The sequence below is a fragment of the Haliaeetus leucocephalus genome, unplaced genomic scaffold (assembly GCF_000737465.1).
Source record: "Haliaeetus leucocephalus isolate CR32 unplaced genomic scaffold, Haliaeetus_leucocephalus-4.0 Scaffold657, whole genome shotgun sequence".
In the NCBI taxonomy this organism is placed as follows: Eukaryota; Metazoa; Chordata; class Aves; order Accipitriformes; family Accipitridae; genus Haliaeetus; species Haliaeetus leucocephalus.
Genome location: NW_010973093.1, coordinates 4,551,920 through 4,568,301, shown reverse-complemented (window position 1 = coordinate 4,568,301; position 16,382 = coordinate 4,551,920). Strand labels below are relative to the sequence as shown.

The following is a 16,382-nucleotide window of genomic DNA, read 5'->3' as shown; positions in this document are numbered from 1 at the left end:
ACTTGTTTCAAACATACTCCTTATAAATGCTCCTGGCAACTCTGAAATGAGTGCATTTTTCTTTAATCTTCCTACTAACTTCAGAGGATAAACTGTTCAGCTGTCACAATTTAACAGCATGGACAATGTTAACGAGTTGGATGAGAAGCCAGGCCACAAACTCCCAAGGTCCCACAGCACTTCCCTCCATCTTTATTCAAACAAGGTCTACTGATGTGCTCTGACAGACCAAGAGTCACTGAGTTCTGCAGAACAGACGAGCACCTTCAGCCCTATAGACAGCCAGCAGATATTTACTAATTCATACCCACTAATTAAGTTCCTCTTAACCAGGTAGATGATGTTAGCAAATGTCCACTAGGACTTGTACAGTAGAACAGAAAACGGTTCCTGGGCATTTTGTCCACAAAACTATTTACCTTCTGTGCTGGTTTTGGCTGGGGCAGAGTTATTTTCTTCACAATAGCTGATATGGGGCTGTGTTTTGGATTTGTGCTGGAAATGGTGTTGATAATTCAGGGATTTTTTCATTATTGCTGAGCAGAGCTTACCCAGAGCCAAGGCCCTTTCTGCTTCTCACCCCACCAGCGAGCAGGCTGGGGGGGCACAAGGAGTTGGGAGGGGACACAGCCGGGACAGCTGACCCCAACTGACCACAGGGATATTCCAGACCATATGACGTCATGCTCAGCATACAAAGCTGGGGGAAGAAAAAGAAAGGGCAGGACACTGACATTTTGTCTTCCCAAATCACCATTACACATGTTGGAGCCCTGCTTTCCTGGAGGTGGCTGAACACCTGCCTGCCGACGGGAAGCAGTGAATGGAATGAATTCCTTGTTCTGCTTTGCTTGCGTGCGTGGCTTTTGCTTTACCTATTAAACTGTCTGTACCTCAACCCATAAGTTTTCTCAGTTTTACCCTTCCAATTCTCTTCCCCATCCCACCAGGGGGGAGTGAGCGAGCGGCTGTGTAAGGCTTAGTTGCCGGCTGGGGTTAAACCATGACATCTTCCTAGAGAGATGATTTTCTGCGGTTGTCTGACAATTAGTGTCAGGTTCATGCCTGCATTTTGCCTGTGTAGATAAGAATGTTGATTATCTCTCAATTCAGTTTCACATCAAATACATAAAGAATTTTATGATTAAAAAAAATAAACATAACCACCTTTAAAAAATATCAAACAGGCAAAACTCCACACACATCCTAAATTATATAAACCAGCTTGTTATCACACACAGGTTGAAAACAGCATGAAGCAGAACAAGCCTGGCATATGGTCTCTTTAAAAGGCTCCCTGGCCCCCGTATTAAAGTTTTTTTCTCCATTATTCACAAAAAATCTGAAAGCTTCTCTTTCAGCAGGGACTGAGGAACAATTATTACCTTCAGAATGAAACCATACAGAGACACAGATATTCAGAATAGCTGTTGGCTGTCACTGATCTGTAGCCTGAGCACCACACTAAGAGCAACAGAAGACAGGAAAGTTGAGAAACACTCAGCTGAGGCTGGGCAACAATGTATGTCCTACTGAAAACAGTGAATTAGCACAGCCGTTTTGAGAACAGATAATTTGAGTTTCTAATGGGCTGGCACATCACTTTTCCTACAAGGACAGCCTATTATAAGGAAATCACTCTGCCTTGAAAATTTTGTTTGAAATGCCATCACAGCTGCACTGTGACTACTCAACAGAAAGCAGAGTGAGAAACTGGCCTTATGCTTATAATAAAGCTATAAGATTTCTTTTAAGTCAGCTTTGATTATTATGTTTTCAGTTTGTTTGCTTCTGAGGGGTGCAACCTTCCACCATTCAACAAAACCTCTCTTGCCATTCTCTTCCACCATGAATTCCAGCTTGATACAGAGCCAGTTAGGAAGCATACAGCAGATTTGGGTTTTATTTCCATTTCAAAAAGTTTCCTTATGCTAGGAAGCGAAACAGAAACGTGCCTCTTCAACATCTAACTGCAACGTGGGGAGACAGATCACAAGGTATTCCCCATCCTGAACACTGACACGGGTAGGTGCAAAAGCAGACTAAATACACTGGTTTTCTTTCCTTGGCACCTTGAAAGATTAAATCTGTTTCAAGTGTTAAGGGAAGGTGGAATGAGTCCCCGACTCAGATGTTAGTCTCTCTCATTTGCCTTCTGGCTTTTAGAATAGCCTTCCAGGTCAGAAGGTGATGCAGCATTATAAAAACTGACCTCCAAATTCTCCAAGACTGTTATGGTCCTGCCAAGCAGCAAAGCTGTAGTTAGCAGGATTCAGTGGTCACTTGCTGTTCACCAGCCAGAAGCAGCAATGCTGCACGTGCGACTCTCATGCTTTAACTATTATTACCACTGCTAAAAAGCCATACTAGAACTTGTAAGGAAAAACATTCACAAAATGAGATGAGAAAGGGTAACAGAAACCCAAACTGCCATCTCCTCCCCCCCCCCCCCCACCCCCAGCATTCCTAATAATGCTTTTTGGAAAATACAAAGAAGGAAGATACAGCATTAAGTAGCCCCTTTCCCAGAGAAGGCTGGAGACCCCAGAAGAGGGGACCAAAGACAATGCGTGCAAACAGCAGCATCCTTGCACACCTTCAGCTCCGCTTCCCTGTGGGTGATTAAGGGTTCTTTGTGCCCCATCGCACAAGTGGCTCCATGGTGAGGAAGAAGAGCTTATTTTCTGTCAGTAGCACCCCATAAGCACAGCAAGCCCAACAGGTTGTCAAGTGCTGTGCTAGGAGAAGTCGCAGCAAGCTTCTCTTTGCCACCAGCCAAGATACAACAAGCAGCACCAGACCACCCTTCCTAACAGACATTACTGTGCACCTCAAAAGCCACCCACCCCACCTTAGTCCTGACACATCTACACACCGGCAGGCTTAGATTTCAATGAACAGGTGCTGCGTAAAGACCCTACAATCGCCCGGCCTGCCCTGGAGGGAAGCAATAAAGAGCTCAGTATGGAAAACCAATGATCAGTTTAAATCTGTTGTCTCTAGTTCTGGTCTAGCACAAGAAAACTTTGAAAACAAGTTTCAGAAAGTGGAGAACAGAACTGGAGGGGACGGATTAGACAAGTCTCTGGAATGACAATGAACTCAGGGAAGAACAGGGGGTTACTAAGAGTCATTTACTAAAAGTCATTTTCAGGCAACACAACACCCAGATGTGAAGAACCTCTCCTATCAGTGCTTTTCTACCTCCTCCATGCTCAACATCACTGAATATTCAACCTCTCTGCTTTAAGAGTAAGCACTAACCACTGTGGATGAAGGCGTAGCCCTGTAAGAAAAAGAAGAATACATTGATTTTTACACACAAACCTTCAGACCTTCCCTTACAAAAGTCCTGTGGTCTCCAACTATGAAAGTCATTTTCCTTTCATTGAAAACACACCACCCACATTACCCATAAGCAAAACTATTATAGTTCCTATTGTAACAAAGCATCAAATGAAGTTTTTCGTAAGAAGTGAAGTCACAACAGCTTAACTAGTGGAAAGTACCACACTTAAGTGTAATAGGCTCTATTCAAGTTTAAGCACCGCTACAATTACCTATGATTAGTGAAGTACCATAAAACAGTGGGAAAAACCCAACTGGTCAACATTGACTCCAGCTGCCACCCAGATGCACCAGTACCAGCAAATGCATAATCCTGCCCAAATTCTCACAAGCTCTTTCATCATTAGCACATGAATGTGTACCATGCTACAGTCTTCTCTCTCTATCCACAGGCTGGTGCTCTGAGGTAGCTTGGTCCCAACAATAATTTCCAAGTGAAAATACTTATTTATAATGGGAACTATTACAGAAAACATAGTCTATGTCCTAAGCTCAGCCAGAAGGAAGCTTTCCTCCCAGCTTATCTGATTTTCTATTCATTTAAAATATCATGTTTCGGAAGGCCACTTTAGAGTTCAATTCACACTGCTAATTTTCTTTGGCAAAAACCCACGTTATCTACAAACATTGGCTGAAAACCCTATTACTGTAATGTGATACCCACACCCTGTTGCATAGCAACTGGATAACACAGCAACACAGAAAATGTTGATATTCCAAAATAGCAGCAGGTAACAGGGCTACTTAACTGCAAGCAGAGCTCTATCAGTAAGATGCCCAGGTGGGATGCAGGAGTTCAAGAGGCAAGGAACACCAAAATTAAGAGGTGCCACCCCAGTCCCTCAGCTTGCCTGCCTGGCACAGTCCCTCCCTGTGACACTGTCCTGGTTCACAGCTCATTCCTGCCAAATGCCGCAGTGCCAACAGGCATCTCCTGCTTGCTCTCCACCAGCTCCGCGCTACCCCAACTCCGAACCCAGGAGTTCATCGACTGGCTTTGTCAATGGTAGTTGGTTGTCTTGCGTCACTGTTCTCTCTAGTTTCCACATGGCACCATAAACACAAAGGTCAGAGTTATATAGAAAAAAACATTTTGCAAGTTTATGCCAAATGTTACCTTATTTTTACACAGGGTCTGCCCAAAACAGACCAAAACCAACCTTCTGAAACGTCTAGTAGTACTTGAAACCAATATTCCTTTCAGCATTTCTGCTAACACCAAGAGGAGACTGATGCAGCAGGTTCAGCTGAGCGGCCATGGGGAACCCTGGAGTCTCTGGTCCCCAGGTCAATCCATCGGGCATCCTGCTTCAGAACTGGGAACCCCGTGGCCTCGCTATCCCAGGGCCAAATTCATCACTTTATCACAGACAAAGGTATCTCTTGAATTCCTACCCTGAGCTTGGAAAAAGGCGGTCAGGCGCAGATGTTTCAGACTAAAGACTCTGGACTCAAACCAGCATTTTTCAGCAAAACTTGGTTCTATAAAAAAATTTCCAACAAAATTTTGAGATCAAACACCACTGGAGTTACTTCAGAACAACGCGATCAGCGCCCCTGCACTTTGATGCCAGCCGGTTCATATTATGGTATCTTTTTCCAAGTATGTGATTTACTCCCTTCATGCTAAAGTGTTTCTTACAAAACTGTTGGGAGAGAGTGAAGAGGAATTTTGTCTGCTTCCATGTCCAAGAGCTGTACTACTGTCATACTGGAGGATTATTCTACTTCTTAACGTCTAACAACAAAAGCAGTTCACTGGGGGCAACAAGTACATCACATCCACACCCAGGGGTCATCAGGGCAATAGAAAAGGACTTCAGTCAGGTAGTAAGGCAGAATATTTTTCACAATACATGGCACAAACAGGATAATACCTGTATAATCTTATTTGTTTTGGGACATATAGGGATAAAACACATTTTAATACACCAGCAATTCAAAAATAAAAAAGGTTATGCTCGTAAGACTTATTCCACCCAAGTTTGCAAGGGTTACTTTATTATTTTATTTTTTATTTATAATAATAATTATAGCACAATTATTTTATCTGTTTTTAAGTGAGCTCAGGATGCTTTAAGATATCAACTTCACCATTTTAAAAGAATCCCATGTTTATGTCACATTAATTATGTTTATGACTGAAACGCAGCTTTGAGCAAGCAACTGTTCCCAGCACTCTTATTTCTGCTTTCATCTAGTTGCGATGAACTGTGTACATGCATCTTACAAAGGGGTAGCCACAGGGCCGATTTCAATGTCTTAATTTCAATGTCCAATTTCAATGTATTAAGCCAAGTATTACCTGCCATTTCCAGGCTGGATCTAACAGCAGATTTTACAAATATCTAACCAGTATTTAAACAAGCAAGAAAGCCACATTTCCCATTCAAATACTGCACAATAGAGATCCATCTGCACACAAGCACTTACAGCAACCAGCTTTATTCTGCTTTCTGTTCTTTCTATGGTCAGAGCATTGCAAGATGTTGCATTTCATTTTCTGGTTCTGAGAGGTGCTGATTACCAAAGCTGTTCCATATGTTACATTTATTTATTGCAGAACAGATCAGTAAAGAACTGAAACTGCGTGGCGACTGATAAATGTGATAGGGTCTATCAATTTTCAACAGAGATGCCACAAGTAGATCTGTGTTTCAGGACTGCTCAGTAAGAGAGGGGGGCTGGAGCAGCCTCAGCACCAGCCTGAAGGGATTTTCCCCAGCACTGCTGGGAGTTGATGGTATCAGCCTCCTCGCTGCATCCATCCAGGCTCTCACCTGCTGCTGCACACACCTCGAACGTTTCACTATACATCAAGCGCAATCCCTCCAGGCTGCAAGAAGGGATGCCCTGATCTCAACCCACCCACAACTCAAAACCTGAGCTCTGATAATTAACACTATATCCTGCTCTACCACCTCACCTCAAAACTCCACACCACTGTATCCAAACTCCTTTTCACACTATATCCACCTGGCATTAAAGAAAAAGGTCTAACACAGAAGAGGCTAAAATCCTTCCACAAGAAACCAGCTCCCACAAACCCTATACAGGCAAAACACTGGCACTTAAACTTTCTTTAAAACCCAACATCCAGCACTTAAAAATTGCACGCATAAAAATCTGCCCACAGTGCGGCACCTATGAATTGTTTCTGTTGTCTCACTCCAACTTCTTTGGGAGCAACGAATGCTGCTTGTGTTTTGAGTTGTGTTGGACACCAGTCTAACGTTGAACAAGTCAGCACCAGTGATTTTGGGCACAATAAGCCATAATCACCAGAGATCTTGACAACATAAGCATCAGAGAAGCAATATATTCTACTCAGAGTCTAGAACAGGAGAGATAGGATAGTTTCTCCATGCAAAGATAGGAGAAGAGATGAGCTGGAAGCACACTTGGAGGTAATGGGAAAACCAGGACAATCTGCTAGAGAGCACTCAGCAACCCGCTCAGTGGTGAGTAAATCCAGTTCAAAGCACTCTTCGGATTCCAGCAATACCTCACAATAACAACATGCCCAGAAACATGGTTTTCTTATTCTCTCCTGTGTCGTAACCATTCAGGTTTTGACCCTAAAAGTTTTCTGGGAAATCTATTAAAAGCCTATTAAGCATCCAACAGCCCACTCACCGAAATCACCATGACGCAAGAGCATATGGTTCCTACCAAGCATGACTTTCTTTTAAGCCTGGATATTGCCTTCTTTCCTATAATGCCTAGGCAAGCAAGTTATCAAGTGATGCGGGACAGAGCAGTCACCTACTTCTCCCCCCCATAAGTCCCCAAAAAATCCTCTGAAAAGGGACAGAGGAAGCACTAAAGTTAGAGTCTTTTCAAGTATAAACTGAAATATAAACTCCCAAGCTGCATTTCATTGCCACAAATAGCAAATATTTAAAAATAAAACATTATTTTTAGCCTAAGTGGTGCTTAACGATTCAAGAATAAAATATTGCCCAGAGACAGCGATATGTCATCATTTGAAAACGCTGAAGCAGCCGCGTCCTGTTCACACGGAACACCAGCTTACGAGGAGCAAGCGAGAAAGCGTTTGGGACCCTGCCTCTTACATGCAATTAAAACCTTCCCTGATTCAGTCAAAAAAGAGGGACAGTACTTAAGGAGAATGAGCCAGATATAATACCTCGGTATTATCTATGAGGGTAAAATAAATAAAATTATACAGAAACTCCCATAACAGTTTCCTAGATCTTCTAGCAAAGGCTGTTCTGCATGGGACAATTTATCTCCTGCCTTTCTTTTATGCAAGCAGTGACTGTAAGGTCAGGATATACAATTTCAGCTGCTCACAGACAGGTATGCGATTTACCAAAAAGGGGCTGTAAAGGAGAACAGACTAGGTTTGTGCCTTTCTGCTTCTTTACGATGCATGACAGACAGCTACCCTAAGAAAGTAGGAAAGCAGGCTAAGAAAATAAATCCCCTCTCTATGGTCTCAATCTGAGATTTTTTGAACAGGGGGAAAAGCTAAATTAACACGGAAAAAAATCATCAGAGTGTTGAAATATCTACAATTACAGCTAGGTTTTGTTTTCTTTTTAAACAGTTTAAATCAAATGCCTGAAGAAGCAGATGGGAAACTTTCTTTTGCTAAAAGTTGAGGCTTATATCCCTGCTAGAGCTCTCCATAAGCCCTGCTAGAAAACTAAGGACAAGACGTAACAAACAAGATATTTAAGATCATAACTCTTATCAAAAAACCCTGAAAGCCTTAAAAAAGGTCAGAAACTCATTTTTCCTTGGCGGTAATTTCTCCAGCATTTCTGATCACCGTGAAGACAGATGAAGGAAGACAGCTTCCCAACTCCCCACCGCGGTGTGGGTGAGGTAGGGATTGACTAACTGTGGAAAAATCCACATAATTGAGAAGACAAATGTTGAACAGTTATTTTACGGCTTGAACTATTCAAGGAAAAACGCTAACTGTGCCAAGAGGCCAGACAGACTCATTGTGTGTGTGTGTGTGTGTGAGTATGTAGGAGCCCAGTCACATTTCAGAAGTGCAACGCTTTTATCCTCATCCAGGTTGTGCCTTGCTGGTTTATCTGTTTCTGTGAAGCGCTGCATCAAGTTGTAAAAAAATACCGAAAGAAAAAGTATCATCTCCCAGTATTATGTGTACACAGAGTGTAAGAAAAATACACACACAGGCTCAGTAGCACGACCCACTATTAAGGCCATTTGTTGCTTCCCATGAGAAGGCCTTATTTTCGGTTGCTTAAAATCATGAAAAACCTTTAACGACTCAGGCTCAAGATTCCCAACTTGGATGTCTGCTTCCACATGAATTAAAAAAAAAAAAATAAAAAATTTAAAGTTTCAGCCAAAATATCTCAGCCATTTCAGAACAATGCTGTTTTTTCCACGTTAAGACTCTCCAGTGGCCTCAGGAGCTACAGTACCCCTATGCTTTCACATTAAGACATACAGAAGTTACAGGGAGATGGAAAAGGACCCAGAAGGGGAACTAGTTGAGCAAGAATGCTGGAATACTGACAGGTGGTTTCAAAAGTGAGGATTAGACATTCAGAAGGGGAGATTAAAGATCAACTCAATAAAAGCAGCAGAATTAGAAGTCTGAAGGAAGCTGTAGAAGAGATAGGAAAGAAAGAGCTAGAGATAAGAAGTTGTCTAGTCCATCTCCTGCTCTAACTCAGCTCAAGCTGTCAGGAATACCCACAACAGTGACTTCCCAACCTCCTGACATGGGCCACTTCACTGCTGTTGGAAGGATTTTCCTGCTCCTTTTGACCTCAACTTAACCCTATTACCAAAAGCCTTCTCCCTCCCCTCTTGAACTAGCTTGTTCCACTCTTCATGAACTTTGTGTTCCCATCTCAGCCTTCTCTTCTTTAAGCTCAGCTACCCCAGCAGTTCGTCCTTCCTGGTGGGTCACACCTCAGTGCTTTACATCATGCTTTTGCCTACCCTCTGGGCCCTCTCCCCAGGTCCATGTTACCTTGAAGAGTTCTGGCCCAACCTGCACGGTCTTTTTCTCAGCGCCAAGCATAATGAAGGATCGCATATTCTCCAGACAACACTGGCTGATATAGAGCCTTTTCCACAGCATTATACTATTCATTCATGTTTAAGAGTTGACTCTATAGACATCTTTAATTCGATTAAACCTTACAGAAGAGTCATCCTTTGCAGGTAGCCAGACTGATTATCACTCTAGTTTCTCAAGATCATTTGGAGGAGTTCTAGCAATTACTCCCAACTTAGCTGCAGTCTTTCCCACCTTTGTGTTAGACAGAAGTTGAGTAAGCACATTGTGTACTTCATCATCCATGTCCTTAACAACAATGCTGAACAGAACCAGACAGGCCCACACAGCCCAACTAAAGACATACCCCTATTCCAACTATGAACAGTCAGTTCCTAATTTCTGACTATCATTATCCAATCAAAGACACATCTATTGGGATTATTCATTTGAAGCCATGCTTCCATACTTACAAGGAAGTCTCATGAGACAGCATCAAAGCCATTCTTAAGTCAAAATGACACCTAATTCTTTTCCCCTACTCATAAGGCTCTTCCACAAAATAAGTCCAAACTTGTTTCACACAACTGACTCTTAACAAGGACTTACACGAGAGCCACTGCAGACTTGTCATCTCATCAATACTTACAAATAGTTTGTTTTGCTGTACCAGAGTTCTCCCAGCAGAGTTTGACTGCTAGAAACCCATCCCACCAGAACCTGAAAGGGAGCACAAAGATGCTTACTCCTTATTCTTACCTCTGCTGTCAGCAACCATCCCTGAAGCCCACAGGCAAGACATCTCACACCTCTCTCATGCTGCTCCACATCATCCAACACCGGTAAAATTACCCTGTCAGCCTACGTTGCAGAGGTCCCTGTGTAGGTGTTCTCATCTGGCTGCTGACCCAGGCTTGGAGACAGATCCATATGGCAGTGGCTTCCCTGGCTTTTTCAGTTTTCTTTTTAAGAACACCAGGAAATTTTACAGATAAATAAACACTGGAAATACTGAAGCAGCAAAGTCATGTACTTAAAAGGTCAGGAAATGCTACAAATAATACTATTCTGTGTAGATACATTTTTTTCAGTCCAATGCAAACCCAGTGTAACCTCAGGTTTCATTACACAGCTCTTTCAGTAGGCAGCACAGGCAGGGCTTCCTTCCTTGACAGATACAAAATATTTTATCCTCATCATCCAGCACAAGGCTGCATTCCTTATGGACTGCATACAACTCCAATTCTGCTCTGAAGAGTTAAAAGCTTCCTCCCAGACCTTCCAATGGTGGCCCTTCTGACAGTAAGTACGAGTGTATTTTGATTTTGACAGCCTCCTTGGGAGATGAAACACTATCATCCCCAACTCAGAAGGAAACATAAGAAAATTAATAGTTAAGGTTTATTTTGGATGTTCAGTAAAAGAAGGTTTGAACCTCTTTTTAAAAAGCCATGTATAAACCAAACCTTATCTATCCTTCCAAACAGTATTTAATGTATTTTCATATATTTCAGGGACATGGTTCAGTGGTGGACTTGGCAGTGTTAGGTTCATGGTTGGACACAATGATGTTAAAGGTCTTTTACAACCTGAATGACTCTATGATTCTATATTCCCTAGTACTTCATGGGGGATGGACTAGATGATCCTTAAAGGTCCCTTCCAACCCAAACCATTCCATGATTCATTACACCCAAAGCACAGCCCACATCAATTTCTGTTAAGTGCCAGCGCTCAAAACCTCAGCAAACCAGACCCTACGATGCCAAGTCAGACACACAGAAGGGAATCATTTCTGAAAAAGCTTGGTTAAGATGGGTTAACCACCATCACATGGAGCTCCTGGGCAGGAGCAGAGAGAGTTTTATGCTCTAAGGCAAAACCTATCTGCTCCACAAAAACCTCTTACAACCCTTGCCTTACTCACTAAACATTTTCCCACACCTGGAAGAAATGAGGCAGAGACCTTACAAAAAGGTTTTGTCACCACGTATACTCAATTCAACCCCAGAAGAGATTTGAGTCCTATGCACAAAACGAGGTAGGACCTGCAGAAAACAGCATGCAATTGTTTTAAGCCTAGAAATACAAGCAAGAAGTGCCATTGAACCTCAATTTTGGTATTCCCCAACTTCTGAGTGTTCATATTGAGACTAAGTATTCCACTATTTAGATCACTCATGACAAAAAGCAATGTTTTAACACAAGTGTTAATTTTTCCCCTAAGAAGGGTTAAATCCAACTAAACAGCATGCAATAGAGACAGAACATTTCCCCAATAAAACTGAAGTCATTTCTATTCTGTACAATAAGCTCAAGAAGCAAAATAAAAATCTATCTGCATAGTATGAGGTCAGTCAGGCTATGGATAGTTATTTTACATCTGAATATTAAAAACATATGCTTCTCTGTAGCGGTTTTTAGAAAACCTGAACCTGCTGTTGCTCAGCCTTTCTCAAGGAATGCTGAACACCTTCAAATCCCAGCGACCAGAGGACTGTAGCCATCTCAGAAGGGGGTCAAAGCATGCAGGATTGTAACTCTATATGATGAAAACATATATTGTTTAGACAAGATGGTGAACGTTTTTTAAAATTTAATCTTTAATCATTTCTTATTTACAAACTAATCCTAACAATGATGTAATATATCCACAGCCCCATTGGTTTTAGTCTCATAATTCAAACATATTCCATACACAATGCTAATTAGTTTGTATTATAGCAAAAATGTTCTTAATAAACAGAAATGTGAAACAACTTCAGGCTTCCTTTTTGATTATGCAATAGCCATGTAAAATAATCTTTAGGAGAAGCATTTCACTGTACATATACCGACTGGTCTATCTGCACCAGAAGCGATAGACTTGTGGTTGAACACTGCCCTAGGAGAAATGAATCGCACCACTGCTGTGCTATAATTTCTGATGCTGTTTTCAACAAGTCTCTGCATCACCAAGAATACTTTCAACTCACTTTCTTCGATTTTACAAGTATACTTCTCTATGTGCGTATACAGCAACAGCTAGAACAGGGCTCCAGTCTCAAGTGGAGTCTCCAAATTGCATTTTGAGGGAAGCATGTCAGGTTAACAAAAATCGTATACCAGGCCAGTCACAGGCTTTGACTATTGAACTGGTACCAAATGAAAGGCTGAGCTGAGTCCACCTGGGACGCTTGTATGCCACCCACTATAACCAGAGGTGACAGAGCAACCTTTATTTGCAAAGCTATTAAAAAAAACAAAAAGCAAACAATAAAATACATAATGCTTCAATTTTTGGTTGGTTTTAGAAATCTGATTTTTTACAAGAAATTAAAAGTGTTACATAACTATGTAATTAAAGCCTCATTATGAGAGATCATTTACTGGAAATGATCCATTTTGGTTAAGAACATCCTGGAAATTCACTGTGTACAGCATTCTCTTGACCAGTAAAAGGATGTAAACAGCGGTTTATGAACATATTTACGCTCAGACATAAATTTCAAAGGAGCCCGCAGCAAAAGAATCCATCCTCAATGGTGTATACCAAATGGAGAGCAACATGGTAAAAATGCCAAACATGACAAATTTTGCAAGCTAGCAATATTTACCATCCATCACAGAGTACTATATTCTCACGCAAGCATGTCACAATGAGAAGACAACATCTCTATAAGGGTAAAACAAACAGCATTCAGAATTTCTGAAAGCATTCTTCCAAAATTATTGCACTAGATTAGATTGCCTCATCAACAGGGCCAGAGGCCATTTACACTATTTTCTTTTTTTTTTTTTTTTATGTAACAGAAGAAAGGATTACAGAAAGTTTTCTGGGGCCAAATTTGGAACTAATGATGGGAAAATTCTTTTGCTAATCCCCCATCTCTCCCACTGTTAGCAAACTCCTGAGGCTGGAAAAAACCAATGTCTCCTGCTACCCTGCTTCTACTTTGCTCATCAGTGCAGAATACTACACTCAGGAGGTTTGAAAAGGACCATCGGCTTTGAGAAGAGGCATAAAATCTCAAGGACAGAGCTATACTGAAAATCTGAGTAAAGAACGACATGAGACTCCAATTAAAACTTGGACACATTTCAACAAAATCAAAGGATGGGACTCATCTGCTCAGGGCAGATGTCTGCAAAGCAACCACCTCCATCCGAGCCCAGGCTCTCTTTACAGTTTGGTGGGGAAAAACTGGCTTTTTCAGGACACACTGTGCCCTGCTCCTAGGTGGACGTGTCAGGCAGGCTGGAGGGATCACACCTGAGCAATCCTTGATGGTGTCTGCTGACTATGGAGGAAGCTCAGAGAGATCTGCCAAAAGACAAGCGTTGCAGGGACGTGGAGCTAAGCAAGGCTAGTGTCTCCCAGCCTGCCCAAGGAGAAGGACCGACTCTTCTGGAGAACACAGGAACCACTGCAGCCTGGCCCGTTTGCAGGATGCCCTCTTACAAACCTGAAACATTACTGCCCATCACTGCCTCTCAGCCCACCAGTGAAGTAAAAATAGATACTGCCAAGTAACTACCCTTCGAAAAGCAAAGTTTAATCATTTTTCAGTCATTTAACAAACACAAAAGAATTTACATGTACCAACTCTACTCGAGAAGTAAACTTTGCATAATTAATCAGGATGCCTCCAATACTTGTGCATCTGCAAATGCACAGCTACACCAACTGGCACTCAAGGGAAAATGCCTCAGGCTACCTCGAAGAGCTGGGAAGTGCAAATATCTCAACTGAACAGAGAACCTGAGCTACTAGGGAAGAAAAAAAGAGGCCTGAATAAGTTGTCCGGAAAATAAGTACAGTTGCCCAGCTCCCTAACGTCTGTTTCATTAACTATCAGACATTATCAGCTACTTCTGCATTAAGCCACATTTTATCATAACGCCAGAACAAGCTAAAGGCACCTAATTAGTTGCAGAAGGTGGGAATGTCCAAAGCAGGTCAGGGAAGTGGAACTCAAACTTCCCACAGAAACAGGCAATTTGATGGAAAATTTGACTTGAATAAAAAGAAATATTGATGTAGCACTTAATGCAGATTAACTTCTCCTGCCTCCCCACAATACAGACGATGCCATTATCACTCAGCACTAGGAAGGAAAGAGATTCCAAGTAAGGGGAAATTACAGGGCAGTTATCCTCATCAACCTAACCATGTAACAGTGACACGAGATTGGCAGAGTGCCTGAGAAAAGTCTGTAGATAGTTAAGCACAGGGCATGAAATCAGATGTGCAAAGCAAAAGTAGCCCCTAGAAAATATTGCTAGGGATTTCAGCTTTTCCAGTGTGCCAGTGGCAACGAAATGTCTGATCATACACCCCTCTATCCACAAAAAATAAAAAAAAAAGGGGGGGATTGCATAATGTCAGAGAAAACATGGGAGTCCCACTTGCTTGGTAGTGATGAAGCTAAGTGCTGAGTAATCTGGACCCCTGTCTGTAAGAGCCAGACTATTTCCCACCTTTTTCAGACTGCTTAAAGATCTACAAACGATGCACTCTACATGGCTGGCAGATTTTATTCTTGTGGTTCTAGGACAGTGAAAAGCAGAGGCAACTCAGTGTTTTCTATTCCCCCAGGATCTGGCCTGCAGTCAGCAACAGGCAATCCTCACCACTTTTTACTCTGAGCACTCGGGAAAGTTTCCATCCTTTGAGAAAGAGTTGCCTGTAGCTCAAAAAATAGCTCACATGAAAACATTAAGAATTTTGCTTTAGGCTTTGTAACTATCTGTAAGACAAACAAAACTGGCATGATTTGCAAAAAAGGAGGGTTAAATACATTCCCAATGTCACAGATGTTTCAAGGCTTCCCTGCTAGAAAAGTCTGGCATGGTCACGCAGAAATGCGATGGTACAATACACTTTACCTTCAGGGTCCCAAAACCATAAGGATTTGGGGAACCTTCCCCTACCCCCAACAGAGGGAAATGGGACACAGAACGTGTATTTTCCTGATGAGAAACCAAGGTCTCACAGAGAATTAGTAAACATGCTCATGCTTCCCACCTGTTTTCTATTTAGAGCAAAAAAAGCAATTAATATGACTTTTTAAACAACAGTTAATAGAAGAAACTTATAAAACAGATTTTTAACTGAAAATGTCTTTGCTCACATGAGGCAGAGGATCAAAATATGACAAGACCACTAAGCATAGTTTCTCCCAGCTGCACAAACCATTTCTTAACAACCTTAGGATTAATAAACAAAGACATATTCTAGACATTTCATACCCCTCCTGGATTTAGCCATGTATGCAAGGTAAACATGAGAAAGCCGTCCCCCTTACTTCACTCTCAGTTGGAACGGAGCTCCCAAGTAGTACTTCGTGTTATGTGATTGTTAATACGGGAACCCCCTCACTCTGAGCAGACATGCAGAGAAATACAAGGGAAAAAAAAATATAGGTCCAGGAAGAAGCCAATTTAAGCATATCATTTATTAGCAAGTAAAAGGACATTTACCTTCTCAGTGGTTAAGTACAACAGAACCCAAGGATAAACCATATGGCTCAAGCCTTTGTGCAAGGGAGAAAGCTGGCAGGGTTCCAAGGCTTTAATTGAACTATTACCATATTGTAAGAGATGAAAAAGTCAGAAAGACTGGAGGATCTGCTCTCCTAGGGACAGTTTATGTCACGCGAACAATTAAGTGAGTAACAAAGCATATTTAACAGGAGAGCAATTCCATCATTTGGATACTGGTTCATTTTAAAGAAAATAGGTACTCTTCTAGTTCAATATTGCACTTAATTTGATCCTACATTCAATGCCATGAAACCTTCAAAATCCAAATAATTTGTAGCAAACAATACAACACTTCTCCTTTAATCGCTGGCTCAAGACTTTTCCATTTAGTGAATAAGGAAAGACACAGAATAAGAATGCTCAAGTGAAACCCAGCAACACATAAAAGCTTACCATAAAAACTGTCATAAAACTGGAAAATGCAAAAGATCGAGTATAAAATTAATTTTGTACTTTGTACAAATAATCACCAATCTTTTCTTTTAAAAGGCAGGCT

The 16,382-nt window shown here is 41.7% G+C and overlaps 1 protein-coding gene across 1 annotated transcript in view; it reads right to left on the bottom strand.

The window, feature by feature from the left end:
• STX8 (syntaxin 8) overlaps window positions 1–16,382 on the bottom strand; it is a gene marked incomplete at its 5' end in the record, with an annotated part of 113,807 nt that overhangs the window by 80,417 nt on the left and 17,008 nt on the right. The gene's annotated exons all lie outside the window — the stretch shown is intronic.